The sequence below is a fragment of the Euprymna scolopes genome, chromosome 9, assembly GCF_053919585.1.
Source record: "Euprymna scolopes isolate OS-2025 chromosome 9, ASM5391958v1, whole genome shotgun sequence".
Lineage (NCBI taxonomy): Eukaryota > Metazoa > Mollusca > Cephalopoda > Sepiida > Sepiolidae > Euprymna > Euprymna scolopes.
This window is the reverse complement of record NC_136490.1, coordinates 100964000-100988083: the sequence shown is the minus strand read 5'-3', so window position 1 is coordinate 100988083 and position 24084 is coordinate 100964000.

Sequence of the window (24084 nt, the reverse complement as noted above, 5' to 3'; positions counted from 1 at the left end):
CTTGGCCAGTTTCTTTACTGGAATCAAGGTTCTTGATTAGTTTGTCGACCCCGTGCACAGATATTTGTATGTTGGATAGGGTGTTGTCTGTTGTAGGAGGAAATACGGGAGTTGATGCCCTTCGTCGCAGAGTGTAGAGTTAGCTGCAAAGTTCTTGGCGAATAGTTTGGCCTTGTCTAATGCTGATGAGATAACCTCAGGTCCATTAATGATTATTGGGATGGAACGCACGCTTCTGTTCAGGATCCTATTTGCTATTTGTCAAAACTGGTGGGAATCAAGCCGCTGCTCAGCTACTTTGGATTTGACGGACTGAGCATATAGCTCTCTTGCGTTTTTTATTACTCTTTTACGGTGGTTGCTGGCAGTTCTGAAGGCAGCTTTAGTCTCAGTACATCTATTACGTTGGTAGCTATGGAAAATCATTTCTGTGCGCAATGGCAGCGGCACATTCTGGGGAGAACCATGGGAAGCTGTTAGGTTTTTGTTGGAAATTTTGGATGGTATGAATCGGTCTATGCCAATTAACCATTCGGTAAGGTCCGATACTATAGAGGATACATCCTTTTTAAACATGGAATGCAGAGGTAGATCAGATTTACATTTTTTCCGACCGACATTACACACCCAAAACATTTACATTTTTTCCGAGCGACACTGCACACCCAAAATTCCAATGTCGGCTCATAGTATTTGCGCGTGTGGATCATAAAAAAACGATTACCAAACGAAATTAGGGGCAGATACTTTGACAACCCGCTCCTCACACAAAAGGTGTCTATTCCGACATACGTTCTTAACAGAGGTAGGTTGGGGGTATGCATCCCAACAGCCATTTTTAGCATGATGATGTTGGGGGTGTTCATTCCAAAAACCGTTCTTTACACGTGGAGATGGCGGTTTGGAGTTTAGGGGTTGTGTGTTTCGCATTACCAACAACGGCCGTACACAAACATTTTACGAAGCTGGGGCAGGTTTTAACCGGGCAACGCCGATTAACGGGGCATGCTAGTTTGTAATAAAATAATAAAAATATTTAAAAATCAAAATGTAAAACAATATATAAAATAACATCAACTTTGTTGTCTTTCTCCATTTTCTTTATATATTTTTTGTATTCCTTTTTTGTATATCTATTTTCGTTCCAATTCCTACTCTATTTCGTCAGTTCTCATATGTATTTATTGAGCATTATTCGATTCACATGAGATATCATAAGAGTACAAATATATTTTATCCCATACCATCTTAATTCAGAGAAATTCGGATTTAGCATTCACAATGTTCCAATTTTCCTATTGTATTATTGCATGCATCTATTACATCTAAGGAATTGAGCAACAATTTATGTACGACGTGCTTTATACTAAATGCTTTATTATATCATTAATTTATTGCAGCAGAGTTTGTTTCATGACCATATATAACAAAGCAGCATTTAAAAAAGAGGTTTAAACATTTATAAAATGGATATCTTTATGTTCCATTGCCCGGGAACTCATTTGTGCTCACACCAATTTTATTTAACATTTTACAATAAGATTAAATGAGTTAAACAAATATAATTTATACATTAGCAGTGAAAAAAAATTACAGACCTCCTGAGCTCTACTAAAACCCGTTCAGAATAGAAAGAATTTTAAGTAAGTAATGACAAGGATGTAAATCAGCCGGATTTGAAGGCACTACTGAACTCACTTTATTAATGACACATATGGATGTATACGACTACTAAAACTAAGTTTTCTTCTTTTTCTTAAGCGAAATTATGTAGTGATAAAAACTAATATGCCCCTAGAATGCTACTGAAAATACTAATTAAAAGTAAGAAAGCTAGATTTTATATGATTTTAGTGTAAGAATATTTCTATCAATTAAGCGTAATATTTTCTTATTATTTATAAGGGTATCATTTTGTTCATGTATCTTACTTTTTATTTATATGTACATAAAGTGATTTGTCATTTCCTGTACAGAAGAACCTATACAAGACTACTCTCTTAATTGCTTTGTACACCAACTTGAAACTTAATATGGATGGAATTATGACACATACAACAAACTGGATTTGGTTTTAAACCAGAAAGAAAAATTGCTCCTATGTCAAAATTCAAGAGAAACTGGAGTTAGACAGGCGCAGGTCGAATAAACGTGTTACTTCTGTGCCTGCTAAATATACATATATACGTTATAATCGGTAGATTTTGGAGTTTTCTTATGCAGCGGTGAGTAGCTCAGATGAAAAAAAAACGAGGCTGGACTGCTACACGCTTTGCTTTCGATTCTAGCTGATGGAACCGAAGTAATCATTTTTCAAATATTTTGAGGTCACGTATATCTTTCGGTACAATATAATAATAAATATAGACATGCCTATAATAAGAAATACGAAATCTGGATGAATTATCACATTTAAAATAGGTTGCGCATCCTGTTACTTTAAAATATATCACTCGAGAATTTTACATGATGTCTGCTGTACGGTATTTTGTTTACGTCACTGGTAAGATTTCGATTGTGATATTTTTTAAAAATACGATTAGAATTATAAAGGGATTATTTAAAAAAATACAAGTTGATTTTTACTGATTATTTGTATTTTAACTGATTATTTCTATTGTTTTATGAGCTTTTTTTTTCCTGTTGCGGGCAAGGGTGTGTTTGGTATGTTGTATATGTGTGGCTTCTGTACAAGTACGTTATTTCTTGTTTAAAAAGAAGTTTACTCGATGATTTTGCACACGTTATTACATTGCGTACTTTTTCATTAGTGATTTCCTTATTTAAGCGTAAGTTATCTATCTTGTTTGTGTAATATGATTGTATGATACACAACTTATATTACTAAGAAAGCCACTATAAATAAGTTGAAACACAAACATTTCCCTGTCAGTATAAAAGGATCTTTCCTCGCCTTGAATTCAAGTAGGAAACACTATTTTCATCTAGAATGCATTGGTTTAAATTACTAACCAACACAAAAAGGCATCTAGACCACTAATAAAACCAAATTCGCATGTGTTATTGTTACAAAAAATGTGTTCCCAAATAACGTGAAAAAAATCTCAACATGATTTCAAGCATATATAGTATTTTACTATTATAGGTTTTACATCGCTATTGGAATATATGTAACTCTCACTTTCACACACACACTATTATTCGGTATTCCTCTCTCTACTACTACTATGAAACCATCTCATTCTATATATTTGAAAATTTTAAAATATAAATTTTTTAAACAAATAATTTTACAGAAATTTCTTCTAAAAATCATGTTTAATAAAAAAGAAGCAACTTCTATATTGTTTTCACTAACAAATATTAACGAGAAAAATCAAGATAAAATTTAAACATTGAATACAAGAGATATTAAATCTAAGAGCAAAGCTATTTTCGCAAGGCGGAAGCGCCTATTAGATTTTACACACAAAGTAGACGCCAGCTGTGGCCGCACGCAAAAATACCAGGACAAATTTGACACCTTTTCTCGAATAAAATTCGCATCAAAATTGAAAAAAAAACTATATATACATATATATTTTTTTTTTTACTATAATAATTATTAAATACCTACAGACACTAGCGTTTCATCCTTTCGGGAATCTTCAAGCGATATATATATATATATATATATATATATATATATATATATATATATATATATATATATATATATATATATATATATATATATAAGAATTAGGACCCAACGTGGGCCGGGTGTTTGGAGGTGTATTTTGGTAGTAGGAGGGCAGGCTCGAACCCGTAGCACAAAGGAGGAAAAGCACGAGGAAAAACCCTGACGTCGTTGTTGTTACGACAACCTCCATACCGGAAGTGTCGTAGGCTAAATTAAGGCTAGACAATAGAAAGGAGAGGACAACTTTCGAAAATATCGGCGAAAAAAGCGACCCCCCTGTAGAAAAGTACCCAGCAAGGCGAAGATATTAATGATTTTTTCATAATTTTAATCTGAAAATTAGAACTTCAAAACGATACTTCCTCCCTCTCTGTAACAAGTTTTAGGCGACATTCAAACATACATACACACATACATACATTTATATATTGGTAACTCAAATTTTCGACCCAACCGATTAAAAAGCTTGCTCTATCTCTAAATAGACTTTATGTAAAATTTCAAATGTTTAGGCCAGAGTTTCTCTGGGTAATTTGGTAGAGATCGAAGCAGTCATCTTTTGTAAAACTTTGCCCTATGATATGGCACCTAAACGTTTATTTTTTTAAGCTCCAATCAAGTTATTAAGTAAGATCCATGACCAATGAACCTACATATAAATTTCAATTGCTTATGCCGAAAATTGGCGGAGGAGTTTAGTAGAGTTCTCAAAGGTTAAATCGTTGAACTAACAGTCCAATTACGGATTACACGGAGTTTCCCTAATCTCAATACATGTTATATCAAATTTCGAGTCTGTAGGCTGAAAATTGACAAAGGTGTTGTGTAGTAAAATGTACACAGACAGCCAGCCAGATACTTTCATTTATATATATATATATATATATATATATATATATATATATATATATATATATATATATACTAGCATGGGTTCCTCGCGTTGCCCGGGTGTTTGGAGGTGTGTGTTGAGCAAAAACAAAGTGGTAGTAGGAAGACAGGCCCGAACCCGTACCGCGAATGAAGAAAATAACGCGAAAAAACCTGACGTTTTGCTGTTACGACCACCGCCAAACCGGAATGACGTAGTTTTAAAATAATGCTAGACAATCGAAAAGAGGGGATGACTTTCGAAAATATCTGTGAAAAAATCGACCCCTCCCTGTAGAAACGTGCCCAGTTGAGAGTAACGAAATTAATGTTTTTAGCCAATTTTTCGATATTTATCGTTTGAACGGTCGAGCTTAAAAAATACTGATCTTGAGAAAAATCCGTCGCCTCTGTTGAAAGTTTTAGGCAGACATACAGACATACATACATAGATTTATGTATTTGTAGCTCAAATTTTCGACCCAAATTGATTAAAAATCTTGCCCTACCTCTGAATCGCCTTCATATAAATTTTAAATGTTTAGACCAAAAATTGTCTGAGAAATGTGGTAGAGACCATAGCAGTCAATTTATTTTTAACTTTGACCTCTATTATGATACCTTAACATTTATTGTTTTGGGCTCAAATCAAGTTATTCATGTCTAAAATTCAAGTGTTTATACCGAAAATTGGCGGAGGAGTTTTGTAGAGTTCTTTAACGTCAAAACGTTGAACTTTGACCCCTTATCAGCTAAATACCTGGCCGATATCCGATTACAAATATTTCCCCAAATCCCACTACCCTGCATATTAATTTCGAGTCTATAGACTGAAAATTGACTGAGTTATTGTGTAGGAAAATGTACACAGACAAACAGACAGACAAGTCAATAGAAAGATAGACTGGCAGACACTTTCACATTTATAGATATACTAGCATTTAAGCCCGACGTTGGCCTGGTGGTTGGAGGTGTATGTTGAGCAAAAAAAGCGGTCAATTTAATTCGAACCCTATTATGACCCCTTCACATTTATTGTTTGGGGCTTAAATAAGGTTATTAAGTTTGATCCATGTCCAAGGACTTTGACGACAAATTAGCGGAGATAATAAGGTTATTAAGTTAAATCCATGTCCAAGTCTTTTGACGACAAATTAGCGGAGATATTTTGTACAGTTCTCAATGGTGAAATCGTTGAACTTTGACCTGTTTACAGGCAAAATTCTGGCTGAAAACGGATTACTAAGATTTTCCAAATTTCAGTACCCTGTATATCAAATCTCGAGTCTGTAGACCGAGAATTGACAGAGTTATTGCGTACTGAAATGTACACACACACTGACACACACACACACACACACACACACACACTTACATTCAATGTTATATACATACTAGCATTTCAGTCCGGCGTTGCCCGGGTGTTTGGAGGTATTTCTTGAGCAAAAAAAAAGCGGACAATTTTTTTAAACTTTGACCCCTATTATGAACCCTTAACATTTATTGTTTTGGGCTCAAATCTAGTTATTTATGTAAGATCCATGTCGAAGGAACCTTTATCTAAAATTTTAAGTGTGTTGACCACAAATGTCGGAGGAGTTTGGTAGAGTTATCAAAGGTCAAATCGTTTAACGTTGCCCCCTTAACAGCCAAAGTTCTGGCCGAAAACCGACCCCAAAGATTTTCCCAAAGCCCAGTACTCTGTATATCAAATTTCGAGTCTGTAGACTTAGAATTGACAGAGTTATTGCGTAGGAAAATGTACTGTTTCCGGGGTTTTTGGATGTGTATATTGAGCATAAAAAGCGGTCAATTTTTTTAAAACTTTGACCCCTATTATGACCCCTTAACTTTTATTGTTTAGGGCTCATATTAAGTTATTAAGTTAGACCCATATCCAAGAAACTCATAACTAATATTTCATGGGTTTAGTCCCAAAATTGTCGGAGACGTTTGGTAGAGTTCTCAAACGTCACATCGTTGAACTTTGACTCCTTAACAGGCAAATTTCTGGCCAAACATAGATTAAAAAGATTTCCCAAATCTCAGTACCGTGTATATCAAATTTCGAGTCTGTAAACTGAAAATTTACAGAGTGGATTGCGTAGAAAAAAGTATACACACAGGCACACATACACGTTCTTTTTTATAGATTGAACAAAAATATATACGCATACATAAATATATATCGAAACAATTTTGTGTTTACTGTAAACATTTTTAGCAAATGTTATGCAAGTATAAATCATGTAGAATATCTGCATGAATATAATTACACGAAATTGTTAACTCAAGATGATCGTCCTATAAGAAAACCGAAGAAAACTAATAGGGATTTAATTAAAATGAATGTTTAAAAGAATATGCAAATTAGCTAAATCTTTTGCTAGTGAATGCAATTCCACAACCCAACCCATATAAAAGAAAATTGTGTTTTCTTTCAGATAAATAGAAAATAGGGTTTTATATATGAATATCAATATGCAGAAAAGAAAAACGAATTTACAGGAGTATATATATATATATATATATATATATATATATATATATATATATATATATATATATTGTGTACAGAAAGTTGTTAGTTGAGACAGATCATTGGTACCGTCGGTTTCAAGCCCGATAATAAGGCCCGTTTAAGGTATCCTTATCAAGCTCTCTTCAGCCAATATTCGTCCGTTTTATCTTTTTTTTTTTTACTTTGGCTAATGTTCGCTACCATATTTTTAAACACTGTAGGTGGGTGGCATGAACCCTTATTTATATACATAAGTTTTTCATTTAGTTTGTGGAAGGGTTTGTGTATTTTCTTCTCGAGATCTAGAGTGGCATCTAAAAAATCTACTCTACCTAAATTTGGCTGTATTATTATTTTAAAGCCTAGTTCATTAAAAAATTCAGTTAGGTCTTTTCTAAGCCTGTCTAGTGCACATCCATTGTAGTCACGTGATAGGCAAAGACCATCATCTCTATATAATCCAAAAAAGTGATCTGGGAATTTATATTTCATGGTCTCCAGTCGAAAAAGTCCAACCAGATCGCAGATATCCGCACTGTCATACGCCCCTGACGACGTCAAAGGGGTCTTCGGGGTTTGATTTTTTGACCCATGTTTTATCGTCAAAAAATAAAAGGGTCTGTCTAGCTTGAATGATTGTTTCCTTATCGAGCTCACTTATCTTTCTATATTTTGATGCGAAGATCAACGATTTTTCTAGGATTTCCTTAGTGATTGAAGGGTAAAAATCGACGATATCAAGTTGTATAAACTTACATTTGTGTGGTTCAGTTATGTTTTTAAACCAGTCCAGTACCGCGATAGTATCTGCCCACAAATTAAGATTTGATTTTCTTTTTATCTCTTTTACTATTTCTCTTATTATAGACTTGCTAGCTAGACCGATTTCGCTTTTAGCCGGGTTTATTAACCTGCAGGTTGGCTTATTATTAAAATTTTCTTTGTGGTCTTTTAAAGTTATAAACACATTTTTCTTTGCTAACCTATTTACTCTGTATTCTATACCTAATTTTGTGGCTACTTCTGTAGCCTCTTGGTTAATAGATTTATAAGTATATTTTCCTGCTACTTGGTATTTTTCTGTAATTGAGTTTAGTACAAGTTGTTTTTTCTTTTCCATTTTATATAAAATGTTCGTTTTATCTGAGAAAACAATCGTCTCATTTTCTCTTTTTATTTTTTTGATATCAGCTTTTTGAAATTGATTTGATCTATGTTTTAATTCAAGCTTAGCGATAATGTCTAGTAAATCTTTTTCCAAATTTTCGAATTCTTCCACTATACTCGGGTATTTTATAGATTTTAATCCAAAATTGCTTTTCACATTCTGTTGGATGTTTGTTTCGTTTATCACCTTCCATCTCATCCTCTGAATTACATCTTCAATTTTCATTAGTAGGATTCTTGTATATAGCTGGTTACTTGGTGTTGGTATATTTTTAGTGTAGTAATTTAAGGTATATTGTTTCATCTCCGGTTGTTTTAAAGAAGGTGGTCTTTATATATATATATATATATATATATATATATATATATATATATATATATATATATATATATATATATACATATATATATATATATATAAAGGATAAATAGTATTATTTTTCTCAATGCTCGTAAATAAAGAAAATATACACACACACGCCCCCCACACACACATATGCATATATGTATATAAGTGACGCTCTTTGTGTAAACAAATCGAACGGAGGTATTTCGGACGATGTCAAAACATCGTTAAACTCACTAATCGCACAGCAGCCGTCAATAGCGTAATAGTTAGGAACCTTGACTGTCGTACAGACGGTCGGGTTTCAATCCTGGTTTGAGGTAGTTGCCTGTGTAGCCGCACTGATGAGCTGTGAAACAGCGAAATAGTACTGTATGTGGATGACTATATATGTATATAAATATATATATATATATATATATATATATATATGTATATATAGGCTGTCCAAAAAGTCACTGAAAGGCTTTGAACTTAAATAGATTCATTATTTTTTAGATTTTCTGTAATTTTGCACAATATGTCAAAGACATTGCAAGAATCTGAAAAAAAATTGCAAAATTCACACAATATTTATTTATGAAAAATAATGTCTTTTAAATGTTGCCCATTTTTTCGCTTCGCATATTAGTGGTCTTTTTAAAACATTATTCATGACAGATTTTAGCATCTCTGGATTGCGATCTAACTTCCTGATTTCGTTCCGCGAGCTGGCAGACATTTCTAGTATGTCATGAATAATGTTTTCGCAAGAGCAAAAATATGCGACGCTGAAATGGGCAACATTTAAAAGACATTCATTTTTCATGAACAAAGTTTGTTTTGATTTTGCTTTCTTTTTAAATTTCGAAATATGATATTTTATTTTGTTGAGATGCAATATATATTATTATGAAGTCGTGATTTCAAATAAAAAAAACAAGTATTTAGTTGCAATCAGCTAGAATCGAAACTCAAATCGACACCGGTGAGATTTCCACTGTAAAAACGTGACACGCTATGAAGTGATGAAATTTTAAATTTAAAATAAACTAAGATGAATGTGCAAGATTTATATTGTAAACATATAAAGACCACTAAAAAGATCAGTCCGTAAAAAAATTCAATCGTTTGAGGCGCCTTGCGCTGCCCTGTGACTTTTATTTTCGGAAGAGTTAGAATTTGAAAATAAGAGGACAGATAGACGGACAGAGAGACAGACGAGCACATATGTTTGACAGCAAATTGATCAAAAACTACTTTTTATAAACCTTTTTACTATCTATGAAAATCCTTTATTCTTGAAAACTTTTTATCAGAAAAATAAAATCCTGAATTTTATTGTGTTAAAAGGATATAATACATTTCTATAATTATTAATACAGTTTTAAATGAATTTTTTTTTAAAAAAATGGCGTTTAACCTAGTTTTCGCAGAATGTAAATAATGCATAAATATTTTTGAAGGTTTTTTGAATCAATTAAACTTACTTATTATGCCTAAGTAAAATTTACTATCATCGGCTATAAGAATATGCAAAAATAGTAGGATATAATTACCTTATATTTTAATAAATTCAAATATTAGCGCTTTTTATAATGAACTCATGAATTTCACCTTACGTCGCTATCTTGAATTTTAGGTACGGGAACCCAGTAAGGTCTAAATATTTTCTTAAACATCTTCTTGGCGTTTAATATAACTAGACAGACAAATTATTTTTTTTAAATAATTGATTTAAATTATAAAAACAAACACTATTTATGGTAAATTATTAAGGGGTCAAAGTTAAAAGTTTTCATCTTTGAGATCTCTACCAAACTCCTCCGGCAATTTTCGGGATAAAAAATAAAATGTTAGATATAGGTTCCTTAGACATGTATCTAACTGAATAACTTGATTTGATCCCAAAAACAATAAATGTTAAGGGGTCATAATATGGGTCAAAATTTAAATTACTCAGACAATTTCTGGTCTAAACATTTAAAATTTTACAGAAAGGGTATTCAGAGATAGGGCAAGCTTTGTTATGGGTTTTGATCGAAAATTTGTGAGAACAATATATAAATGTATGTATTTATGTTTACATTTCTGCCTAAAACTTTTGACAGAGGTGAGGACTTTTCGCAAGATCAATATCGTTTTTAAGTTCGACATTCAGACGACATATACCGAGAAATTGGCTAAAATCATTAATTTCTTCACCCTCAACGGGGCACTTTTCTACATAGAGGGGTCGCTTTTTTCACCGATATTTTCGAAAGTCATCCCCTCTTTTCGATTGTCTAGCCTTAACTTAAACCTACATCATTTCCGGTTTGGTGGTCGTCACGTAATCTTTTCCCCATTGTTTTCTTCGTTCGCGGTACGGGTCCTGCCTTCCTATTATCACTTTTTTTTTTGCTCAACACAGACCTCCAAACAACGCCGGGCACCCCTGCTAGTGTATATATATATATATATATATATATATATATATATATATATTATATATATATATTATATATATATATATATATATATATATATATATATATTCTAGAGTTCCGCCCGATTTTGCTTGGGCCCTATATACTGCTCATTAATTTATGTGCATATATATATATATATATATATATATATATATATATATATATATATATATATATATATATATATATATTAAAATGGGTGACTCATGTCCAGGTAAAATCCATCGAAAATTTCAAGTGTTTACATCCAAAATTGGCGAGAGAGTTTGGTAAATCTGAAAATGTCAACTCTGTCAACTTTGACCTTTTGGCAGCCAAATTTTTAGCGCAGAAAGTGATGAAAAACTTGCTGCATATCTGAATACTTATTATGTATAATTTGAAATATTTGGACCCCTAAATTGCCTGAATAGTTTGCTAGAAACCGCAAAGTAAAAATTGTTTGAACTTTGACATCTTGGCAGCGCAAACTTCGGCCAATTACCGATTATCAAGATTGCCTTATGTCTGAATACGCTTTATGTGAAGTCTCAAATTTTTAGACCAAAAATTGGCTGAGTACTTTAGTAGAGACCGCAGAGATAATGTATTTTAAAAATTGATTCCAATTTTTACAGCTTAAAATGTATTGTGTATGACTTCAATCGCATTCAAAAATTTAATCCCTGTCCTAGTTAACTACATCTAAAATTTTAAGTGTAAATCAACCTATTCGCGGACGTTTTTGGTAGAGTTTTTACAAGTCAAATCGTTATATGTTGACCATTTACAGCCAAATTTCTCACCGAAAACCGATTAAAAAGATTTTTCCAAATAACAATACAATTTTCTCAAATGTTGCGCCTGTAGACTGAAAACTTACAGAGTAGTTTGGTGGGAAAATGTAAAGACAGACGAACAATATCTCCATTTCTTAGCTAGGATTTCTATTTCTGAACTTTTCCAACTTCCGATTATAGTCTTCACTTTTGGAAGGAACTGGTTGATGTTATCCTTATATTTATCATAAGTCTGTGTACTTCCAAATCCGCCAGAGTGCATTGTAAGATATTAATGAATGGTACTGGTTGTGGGCGTTTTATATACATTTTTCCTCTTCGGTTTATTACTGTATGTGTCATTAGTTGATTATATTTTTATATATTTTTATATTTGTTATATATATATATTATCTAATATATATCATTTCTGCCAGAAGTGAAGACTGTTACTCGGAAGTTGTAAATGATAGGAAATAGAATTAATAGACAAAAACGTCTATTTTATTTAATGCTATATATATATATATATATATATATATATATATATATATATATATGTGTGTGTGTGTGTGTGTATTTATATAAATTTATGTATATATATGTAAATATATATATATATGCATGTGTATTAATATGCGTATATATATATATATATATATATATATATATATATATATATAATTGAAGAATACACGCGTAGCTCTTTCATTAGTGAATAATTTCTAGCTTCAAAACTCGACCCGCAGTTTTACGCAAGTACTGATATTTATCGTGTCTTGAGAGAGAGAGAGAGAGAGAGAGAGAGAGAGAGAGAGAGAGAGAGTAAAAGATGAATAGAGTGAAAGAGAACAAGAGAGAGAGAGTAAAATATTGGTGCTCACCGACATGACGTATTATTTTCCGTTTTCGCTGAGTAATAATTATTTTGGCATAGGAATTATGATTCTCGCGTAATTCTCAAAATGGGTACAGACATCGTAGTCTTTCAGAGCATCTATCTTTTATTTTAAACAATAAACTACTTATTTAAACCGGAAGTTGCTGTAATGTAAATCACCAAGCAACTGCCCGTAAAAATTCACCGCGCGATGAAAGGTTGTTAGACGCTCTCTCCTTCTCTGCAGATAATCAGATGAGAAGTGCCAGTGCGGACGGAGGACCCATTCGGCTCCAAAATCCTCTGATATTTACACGAATGCAAAGTGCTGAAAAGCAAACGCTATCGGTGACAGCCATCTTTAAAAAGCCAGACGTAACATGATTTCTATTTTATAACTCGCCGTGTCCTGTGCTTACATTTTTTTTTGCTGCATCTTTTTATTTATAAGGAAAATATTAATTTATGACAGACTGTTTATTATTTAAGCGGTTGGATGATTCATCTGGTCTGTATTAACTGCATTGGAATGGTTTCAGTTTGAAGGCCTCCTCTCAGAATTCGGATTTGAAAAAAAAAGATGTGTTACTTATCTTGTATCAGATTTATATACTAGCTAAAGTAACCGTTTATTCATTATTTAATGAAGATCGTAAAAGTGGAATCTCGGATTTAATGCGTCCTGCACTGCGTACAATATTCCACCCTCTGTCTAATCGGTAACAGTTAAAATTTAAATTTAAAAGTTTATTTATTGAATGTTATCTGATAAACTTACTGTTCATATCCCCCTTCCCGAAGAGACCGGCTGAAAGAAAAAAACTACTTTCACTGATGATGCTCCTTTGTGCTATGAATAATTACGAATATTTAACCACACCTGCATATTGAATTCGATTTCAGCCACCCGTTTTTCGGATTATACAAATCGAATTAAATATAATGCTAATAAACTTAATTGTTGCACAATTTCGAACTTAGGATGCTTCCTACAATGGTGATTTCTTATTCCAATAGAGTTTAAATCAAGTTAGCAATATGCAATGTTTGGCGCAAATGACAGTATAATAAAATATGTATAAATACACACAAAGACATATATATATATATATATATATATATAATATGTGCACTAAAAAGTGTGTTTTGCTGACATTTTACAGCATTTAAACAGCAATCGTTCATCTGATTATACATTCCAATCGTTCTCATAGATTGTAAAATGACGAGATGTATGTACGTAATGAAAATAATAATTAAAGTACATATAAGTCGCACTTGTTTGTAATGTTGTATAATACGAATTTTGCACGAATTATTTTCTTTTAAAGTTGCTTTTTATACAGTGCGAAACAACGTAGCGAATACACTTATAATACTCCAGCGATCATGCAAATATCACCACATCAATATTATATATATATATATATATATATATATACTTGTTTATTGTTATATAAACATGCTCACACCCCGCTGCTACAAATAGCCACTTGTTTCAATCAAACAACAGATATCATCAGGCAGCGACTTGACTATTCAAAAGTTCAATGAATAATTCATTGAACTTTTGAATAGTCAAGTCAATGAATTATTCATTGAACTTTTGAATAGTCAAGTCGCTGCCTGATGATATCTGTTGTTTGATTGAAACAAGTGGCTATTTGTAGCAGCGGGATGTGAGCATGTTTATATAACAATAGACAAGTATTATCAGCTCTTTTTATTGAGCACTATCAACCAACCTCGTTGAATTCATTAGTCCATTACTTTTGAATATAAAAAACCCGAGTATATATATATGTATATATATATATATATATATATATATATATATATATATGTATATATATACAATTGATGAGATACATCCAGTATATTCCCCGACTCTGATACTAACAATTTTGTCTAGGTGTATCCCTGTGTGAGAGGGGTCGTTTCCTTGATCTACGAAATGAGAGTGACCATTTAAAAAATCGAAAACATTTGCAAATAATGAAGTGCGATCTAAATGAATGTTTCAGCTTAAAGCACAACTAAAACCACGCTGCTTGTTTTTTTTTTCATTTTCAAATTATATTCAAGACATTTTATAACGAATAATAATCATATTAAGTCGGCAGTCTATTCTCTACAGCGCGATGTAGACTACAATGTATTATAGAGTAAGTAATTGCAGATTGGCGTGTAAAAGTTCCGACTGTTTGTCATCGATTTTTTTTTACAGAGTGGTCATCACTTATCACGGGCCGGAAGCATCTCAGGGATAAGGGTTATTGCAAGTACATTACGTTAGTGTGGAGATTTGATGAATTGTTTACTTAAGGGGAAATTCATTAGGGATTTGTTAACGTTGGACTTGAACACATCCAAGTTGTAGTAAGGTGGGAAGCAGGCAGACGGAACAGAGTTCCACAGGCGCGCAGTTCTAAGAAAGAAGCTTTGTTCATGGAATCCACGTTTTGATTTAAGTACAGATAAAGAGTGGGGGAAATTTTTCACAGTGGATTCGGCTAGACGGGTGTTTTTCGTGAAAGATTGGCGAGGGGGACCAGAGATTGGAGTTCAGACGACCACCTGCCATGGAAATAACGATAAAACAAGGATAGGCTCGCAACGTCTCTTCTGTGGGAGAGAGGTTGCAAGGTAGAGAAAAGGGCATCCCCCACTAAGCCACGAAGTCTATTTTGTACTCTGTCAAGGCAGGATAGGCTTTTTTTAGCAGCTCCTGCCCAGATATGGCAGCAGTATTCTATCCTTGAACTTTTATATATAGAGAGAATTGCATCAGTAGTGAGATATATTCTGGGCCGGTAGAAGGATCCCACCATCTTTCCAGCGACCTTGGTAACAGACTTGATGGACGTGTTCCATTTCAGATCAGGAGTAAAGGTCAAGCCCAGAAGCTTGTCAAAACACGGGGCCTCTACCAGACGAGAGCCATCCATCCCGATTGATGCCAGGTGGGGATCACAGCGTTGATGATGTAAAGATAGGAGTTTGGTTTTAGATGCATTAAAGGTAACCAGTTACGTCTTCCCTCACTGAACCACGCGCTCGAGATCAGAGGAGAGAGAATCAGAGAGAACTTTGTAATTTACAGCCTTTGATGTGTCACCGTAGATGGTCGTGTCATCAGCATAGATGTCAACGAATGATTTAAGTATGTGTTTAGGGAGGTCATTGATGTAGATTAGGAAGAGAGTTGGGCCCAGGATTGACCCCTGAGGGAATCCAGCATTAATACTGCAGGCCTCTGATTTTGTCCATCGATCACTACTCTTATCGGAGAGAAATGATTTAATGATTGAGAAAACATTTCCAGTTATACCGTAGCTGGAAATCATGTGAAGTAGACCCTTATGCCATACCTTGTCGAAGGCGTTTGATATGTCAAGAGAAATTCCGCTAGAAAGGAAGCCTTTTTCAAGAGATTCACTAATCCTGTGAGATATAACCGTCAGCACATCTGCGGTAGATCTTGCAGAGCGGAAACCATATTGTGTGTTACTAAGAAGGTTGTTTCTGCTAAGGTGGTTGTCTATTTCTCTATTTAATATGGATTCCAGCAACTTACTCATAACACACAGGAGACTTATTGGACTGTATTGAGAGGGAGATGACTTATCACCTGAATTCTTAAACACAGGGCAAACTGATGAGGTATTTCAGGGAGTCGGAAAGCACTTCTCCTTAAGGCAGCTCTTAAACAGTTTCGTAAGTATGGGAGCAAGTTCTGGTTGAAGCTTTTTTCAACACGATAATTGAGATGCCGTCAATGCCAGTTGCTTTACGGGAATCAAGGTTCTTGATTAGCTTGGCGGCCTCATGCACGGATATTTGTATGTTCCCTAGCGTGTTCTGTGTTATAGGAGGAAATATGGGGAGTTGATGGCCTTCGTCGCATAGGGTAGAATTAGCTGCAAAGTTCTTTGTTAATAGTTTGGCCTTGCCTGATGCTGACGAGATGACCTCTGGTCCATTGATAATGGTTGGGATAGAACGCACACTTCTGTTCAGGATCCTATTTGTTATTTGCTAAAATTGGTGGGAACCAAGCCGCTGATCAGCTACCTTGGATTTAACAGACTGGGCATATAGCTCTCTTGCATTTTTTATTACTCTTTTACAGTGGTTGCTGGTAGTCCTGAAAGCAGCTTTAGTCTCAGTGCATCTATTACGTTGGTAGTTATGGAAAAAGTCATTTCTGTGCGCGATAGCAGCAACACATTCTGGGGAGAACCATGACTGTCATCGATTAGAGCAGGCAATAAATCGATTTGATTGATAATAATTTCACAGATTTCGATGACAATAAATGTGTTGAATATATGGAACATTCGATGATAATGATTGCATCAGTCAACGCCATCTTTATCTGCTTGTATACGATATCTATCTATCGATCCATCTATCTATCTATCGATCTATATATATCTATCTATATCTATCTTTCTACTCTCCTTCTTTTCTTATACATACATACACACGCGCGCACTCACATATATATATGCATATATACATATACATATATGTATATATTGTAATTTTTTCATTTCATATATATATATATATATATATATATATATATATATATATATACAGGGTGTTCCAAAAGTCTTGGGCACATTTCAAGTTCTTGTGTTTGCTTAACTATGAATGGTAATAAGATTAAATTGGTGCAATTTAAAAGCTAAATGCGTTAAGTTTTTTTGTAAGACTATTGATACTTTTCGTTCTTTACAGATCCAGTAATGGCGTTCACTCAATCAGAAAAGGCATTTTGTGTGCTTAAATTTGCAAAAACTGAATCATGGACACTTGTGCAACGTGCATTTCGCAACAAAAAAGATCTCACATCCTGCCATTTTCTTTTGGGAGGGGATTTGTAAAAGGACTGATCTATGTGCCTCCTATTCCAAAAGATATCGATTAGCTGAAGGACCGAATAACAGAAGTTGTTGCAGCCATTGACAATGTAATGCTGTGATACGTTTTGTAAGAATTGGACTATAAGCTTGCTGTGTGTCGTTGGAGCAATATTGCTTTCATTGAACATCTGTGAGCATTCCATGAAGAACTTGAGATTCCAAGTTTTCTGAATATACCAGATACGTTTTTATATCCTAAATAATTCTCAAGATATAATGTCAAAATGTGCCCAAGACTTTTGGAACACTCTTTATATATTAGATAGGGTATGTATGTATATATATATATATATATATATATATATATATATATATATATATATATATATATATATATATATATATGAGTATTAAATTACTGTTATTATTCTTACAATTCAACACCGATTACCTATTAGATCTTGTAAAGGTACTTCTTGTGACATTTCTCTAAGATATCTATTTATTATATAAACTATTATCGACGGTAAAAGAAATAAAATTAGCTGAAAAAGAAATAAAATAAGAAAAGGAAAGCACACCACGTTGGAGTAGGGGGGTATTTTATCTGTTTGTTTTTTTTGTTTTTTTTACCTGGAACATAGAATTTTCAAATGTTCCTTAAGTAACGCACCGACATTTACCAATTAGAACACCATTTAACATTTTCCGAAGATTGTACTTTGTACATTGGGGGCGTTAGCGGGGGGGGGGGGGCGGATGTGATGTTGGGGCGCGCGCGACCCCCAACATCGCATCCTTCCAAACAAATTAGAGTGGTTGGTGTTCTGTAGTAGCGTATCTGGATATTTACAAAAAAAATATAAAGGTTTGGCTATAAATTCCTAAATTCATTTCACCCTAAATTATTTAGGTGACTTAAATAGGAATCTAATTGAATCTTTAAGTTCCTGAATAGTATGCGAGGATTCATTTTTCTTCGACTTATATCGAATTCATTAATACGGACTTTAGGGGCTTTTTTCGTATTGTTACTGTAAAAATTTTTTTTTTTATTGTTACAAATTACGATGCTTTAAAAAAGCAAAAATAAATTCTTGCGTTTTTTATTTACTACTGAAAACCATAACTTTATTAAAGGTATTTTTTGTTCAAACAAAATAAAAAAAATCACTAAGAGGTAAGTAAAATAATTTGTTCATTATATTCTGCGATCATTATTTGAAAAATACTGCAATTTTCATTAAAATTCGTTGATTTCCTGATTTTTGGTGAATTTTTAAGTAAAGGGAGGAGTCAAAATGTGTATACACTTTGAGCGTCGGCATTCTTTTTTTGTGTACCTACCAAGCGACCACGTGTGGTTAATTTAAAAAAAAATTCAATCACATGGTTAGATTATCAATAATCATATAATTAAACCCATTGAAAATTTACCGATATTGTAAACATATTCTGTTTACATTAAGCCTGTAGTGTTTTTTTTAGTGATGCAATGTTGTCAACTGAGATCTAAAAAAAAAACCCGCGAGATCAGGAGCATCCTACAATAAAAAAATTCTAAATATAGTATATTCAATATATAAAATGTTCCGTGTTTTCTCACTATATGTTTCTTGAATTATATTGAAGCGGTTAGCTCCCCAGAAGGCTTACATATTTTATCAGCTAGTTTTGCCTGTGTTTTTCAGAGAGGGTATTTTTCTTTACAGGAATCAAATCATGAACTCACACTTTTTATAATAAAAGTTAAATTGAAATATACTGCAAATTAAACATCACAAAAATGGTGCAACATATTTTTAAATTAGAAAAATTAAAAAAAACAAAAAAAAAACTTTGTTTTAGCATAGAAAGCGACAAACTTTTTGGGGGGCCTTATATAATAAAGAACAGATGTGTAAATTACAAAATTTGGAAGATAAACAAATGAATTATGTTTTTTTGTTTGTTTTTTTTTTACTTATCGAGTTAACAGAAAATGAAATCTTTTGTCAATTCGTGGCTGTGAAATGAATCGAACCGGAAGTTCAGTTTTATCTACAGAACACATTCGCAGTAACGGTTAAAAATATATATTTATTTTATTTAATATTTTAATAATTCGCGAGGTAACTTTATTTTAATAACATAAAAACATACCTCGACTCTAAAGATGGGTTGTCTGAAAATTTCAGATAAATTGGTAACGTAGAAATATGGTTTTATTCCTTTGTAACCAACCAAATTTACATTTATATATATACATACATACATACATATATATATATATATATATATATATATCAGGTGCCAATTCAGCGTTGTGTGATCGTTCAATACGCTTAAACGTGGTGTTTTAATTTATGCAGTTTGCATATTTAGCTTTATGGAACCAATCGTCTGTTGATTATTATACACTATGACGAATAATTTGGCAGCTGGACTAATTCGAAAAAATAAAAAAATAGAAATAAATAATAAATTTAATAATGCCCTTCATCAAATTTATCCTGTGTTTGTTTACAATATCCCGTCAGCTAATTTATTTCTATTCTTTTAATAAGCAAACAAAGAAATGATTTGCGGCGAGTTTAAATTGCATCTCACTTTTTATCGTATTGGAAACTTATTAATAAGAAACAATTAAAATAGAATGATAATATACAACCGGGATCGAACAGGGGATCATTGGATCTGTAGTTTTTTTTGTTTTTTTTTACATAAGCATCACCACTTATCAAGGCCAAGAGGTCACTCGAGGATAAGGGTTAAAGTGTGTACAGTAGAAATTGGACAATCGTAAAACATATTGGCAGATGTAAAGATCTAATAAAGCACAGCGGTTATTTACGGTTGAATAATTGGGTATCGAATTCTGTTATTTTTTTAATGAAGTTTTAAATACGAAGGCTTTCATCCCAACCAGATGTATAACCAAACTTGCAAATATGCGCGAACAACATCATCTGCCAAAAACCAGCGGGAAACAATGACAGGGATTACAAAACGTGGAAATACGAGCTAGGACATCGCAAACATACCTTTTTATCAGCATGATTTCCCTTATCAGATTGTCTTACCTGTTTTCATTGTGACCCAAGAGTTACTTCGTCATGTATAAAGGTGGGGTTCCTTCAGGTGTCGTACCAATTTAGAGAGCTCATATCTTGCATAAAACTTTGCTAACTAAACATGGCATTTTTATGATGACAAAGCGATATCCAATATATGTAGCAATGTTCGCTCTCATAGTGTATCGCCTTTGAATCATCTCACATTGATGCGAGCCCATTCGGTTTTTTATACTTAAATACACCCCCCCACATACACACATATATATATATATATATATATATATATATATATATATATATATATATTTGTATACTAAAGTATAATAACTTCATTTTAGAATGCTGAATAATAAGAAACGTATATATATATATATATATATATATATATATATATATATATATATATATATATATTCTATAATAATATAAAGCTGGACGTCTGTGTTTGTGGCACGAATAGGCTCCTATATGGTTGACTATTATAGAAAGCTGATCACATATAATGATAGAAGATGTATCGAGACACAGGAATTCGTATGTTTGATCTGGCATAATGATGGTTCATTAAAATTGTAGGGTATGTGTACGCGCCTGGTCCAAAAAGTACGGAAATTAAAAATTTAAAAATGAAAAAAAAACGTTTACAAGTGTTTTTTTTATATAGATGTACATAATAATGTTTTATAAGTATGTTTTAACTGAAATAGGGATGGTATAATAAAATTGTGAGGTATGTGTTCGCGCCTAACCCCTATAGAATGAAAATAGGCACACACTTTAATAAAGATGTTTTTTATCTATCTGCGTAAGTATATTTTAATAATTATTTTTCAGATTGAATAAATATGGTATAATAAAAGTGTGGGGAGTTCGTTCGTGCGTGACCCCCATAGAATTGAAATATGTCACACACTTTAACAAGGTAATTAATATAGATCCACAGAATAGTGTGATAAGTGTTTCAGTGTGAACAGGTATGGTATAATAAATTATGGTGTTTATCTATTTTATTTTTACTTTCCTCATATTCTAGTTTGGTTTTGATACCCTCAAATTCGATGCTATCTCTTATAACCTATCATATTTTCATAAATCAGAGTCTATTTTCGACGACGAGTAGTTTTGCTAGTATATATATATATATATATATATATATATATATATATGTATATATACATATATATATGTATATATACATGTATATGTATGTATGTATGTATATATATATATATATATATATATATATATATATATATATATATATGTATATGTATAGGAACTCAAAGAAAGCGGGCATTCGCCGGTAGTCGAATGGAAAATAATAAGACAATCTACCACGTGTAGGCACCTAGATTACCCATGTAGATTATGCCTTCATGAAAAATTTGCTATCCTGTACTTTAAAGAACCCCAACATCTATTAAACTGTAGAAGAGAAGTACCAAATAACTGTGTTCACAAAATAAAATTTACACTAGGATAGTGATACAAAATAGTTTTAAAACTAAGAAAAACACTAGAAAATAAACAAATAAATAAATTAAATTAACATGAATATACATAAACGATCACACATATATGTATGTATGTATGTATATATATATATGTGTATATTTATGTGCATATATTATGTACATATATATATATATACATATTTATATATAAACTAACAACAAAAAAAAGCAAAAAACACTAGTTTTTAAACAGATCCTTTGTCCGATAAAATGCATGTCCATTGACTGATAGGAAGGGCCGCGGTGGATACTAGAAATCTAATTGGCTAAATAAAATTTCAATAGAAGAGGAGCATATAAATACGACAAACAACCACATAATTCGCGCATAAGCCTGAGGAGTACCAGAGTGGATGCAACGCCGAATATTCAGTGTAGCTTAATCAACATATATATTTTATAAATTACTAACTAGCTCTACCTACGTATTGAGAACTTTTGAAGTAAATGTATAAATCTATACCTTCGTATATTAATTTTATGTGAGTAAATTAAGTAGTTATATATATATATATATATATATATATATATATATATATATATATATATATATATATATATATATATATATACAGTGATGATCATATTTCATGGCACGGTAAAATAAAAGTTTAATTTGTTCAAAATTATTGGCACGGCTTTGTTTTTCTTTTAGTATCAGTATAATATCAATCAATTTCCGGTTTACGTGCTTTCTGAACTTTTTTATAGCCATATTATGCTTGTTTAACGCTAATTCAGTGAATAATTTTTTTCAGATAATTTTTAGATAGCGATTTATTTAAACTATTATAAGTGACTAAATTATAATTTTCAATCGCCATGGTTAAAACTAAGGAACACAGCGAAGAAGTCAGGAAGCTTGTTGTAGGATGCCATACCAATGGGGAGGGCTATGATAAGATTTCAAAGAAGCTAAACCTTCCCAAATCCACTGTTAGAGCCATAATAAACAAGTTCAAATCGCAAGGCCACGTTATGAGTTTAGAGGGTAGAGGGAGAAAAAGGATTCTTTCCCCAAGAGATGAACGGAAAATTGTTCGACAAAACCCAAGGATCTCTGTTGGGGAGATTGTTGATGAACAGAGCACCTCTGGAGTGAATGTATCTCGACATACAGTTGGTAGAGTTTTGAAGAGAGCTGGTTTAAAAGCATGTCGTCCGAGAAAGACTCCCTTATTGAAGCCTATGCACCTGAAAGCAAGGCTAGCCTTTGCAAAACGTCATATTGATAAAGATGTTGCATTCTGGAAACGTGTTCTATGAACTGACGAAACGAAAATAGAGTTATTTGGCCATAATAAAGTGTCTTTTATTTACAGAAAATCTGGCGAAGCTTTCCTGCCTAAGAACACCATATCCACAGTGAAGCACGGTGGAGGCAGTTTGATGTTTTGGGGATCCTTTGCTGCCTCTGGACCAGGGCGACTTGTTAAGGTCACAGGTAGCATAAAAAGGAAGATTATGTTAAAATATTGGATGAAAACCTGAAAGACTCTGCTAAAGAGCTCTCACTTGGTCGTCGTTGGTGGTTCATGCAAGATAATGACCCAAAGCATTCGGCTAAACTGACTAAGAAATGGCTTGAGACAATCATATTAATGTTTTGGAGTGGCCATCACAAAGCCCAGACCTTAATCCAATTGAAAATTTATGGAGAACATTAAAATTGATGGTAATGCAAAGGAAGCCTTAGAATCTTATTCAATTGGAGGATTATTGTCAGGAAGAGTGGGCTAAAATTACTACTGAAGAGTGCAACAACTTGGTTGTAAACTATGAAAAGCAACTGAGGAAGGTAATCAAGGCCAAAGGCTATACAATTGATTATTAAATAAATCGTGCCAATAATTTTTAACAAGGGTTTTTGCAATTATGTTTGTTGTTCCTTTGTTATTTATTTTTTTCTAAAATCCAGTTGCTGCATCGGAAAGGCCAGTTAAAAATACATAATATACTTTGTTATTTTCTTTAATTTAATCCCTTTTTTAGAATTTATTAGACAAAA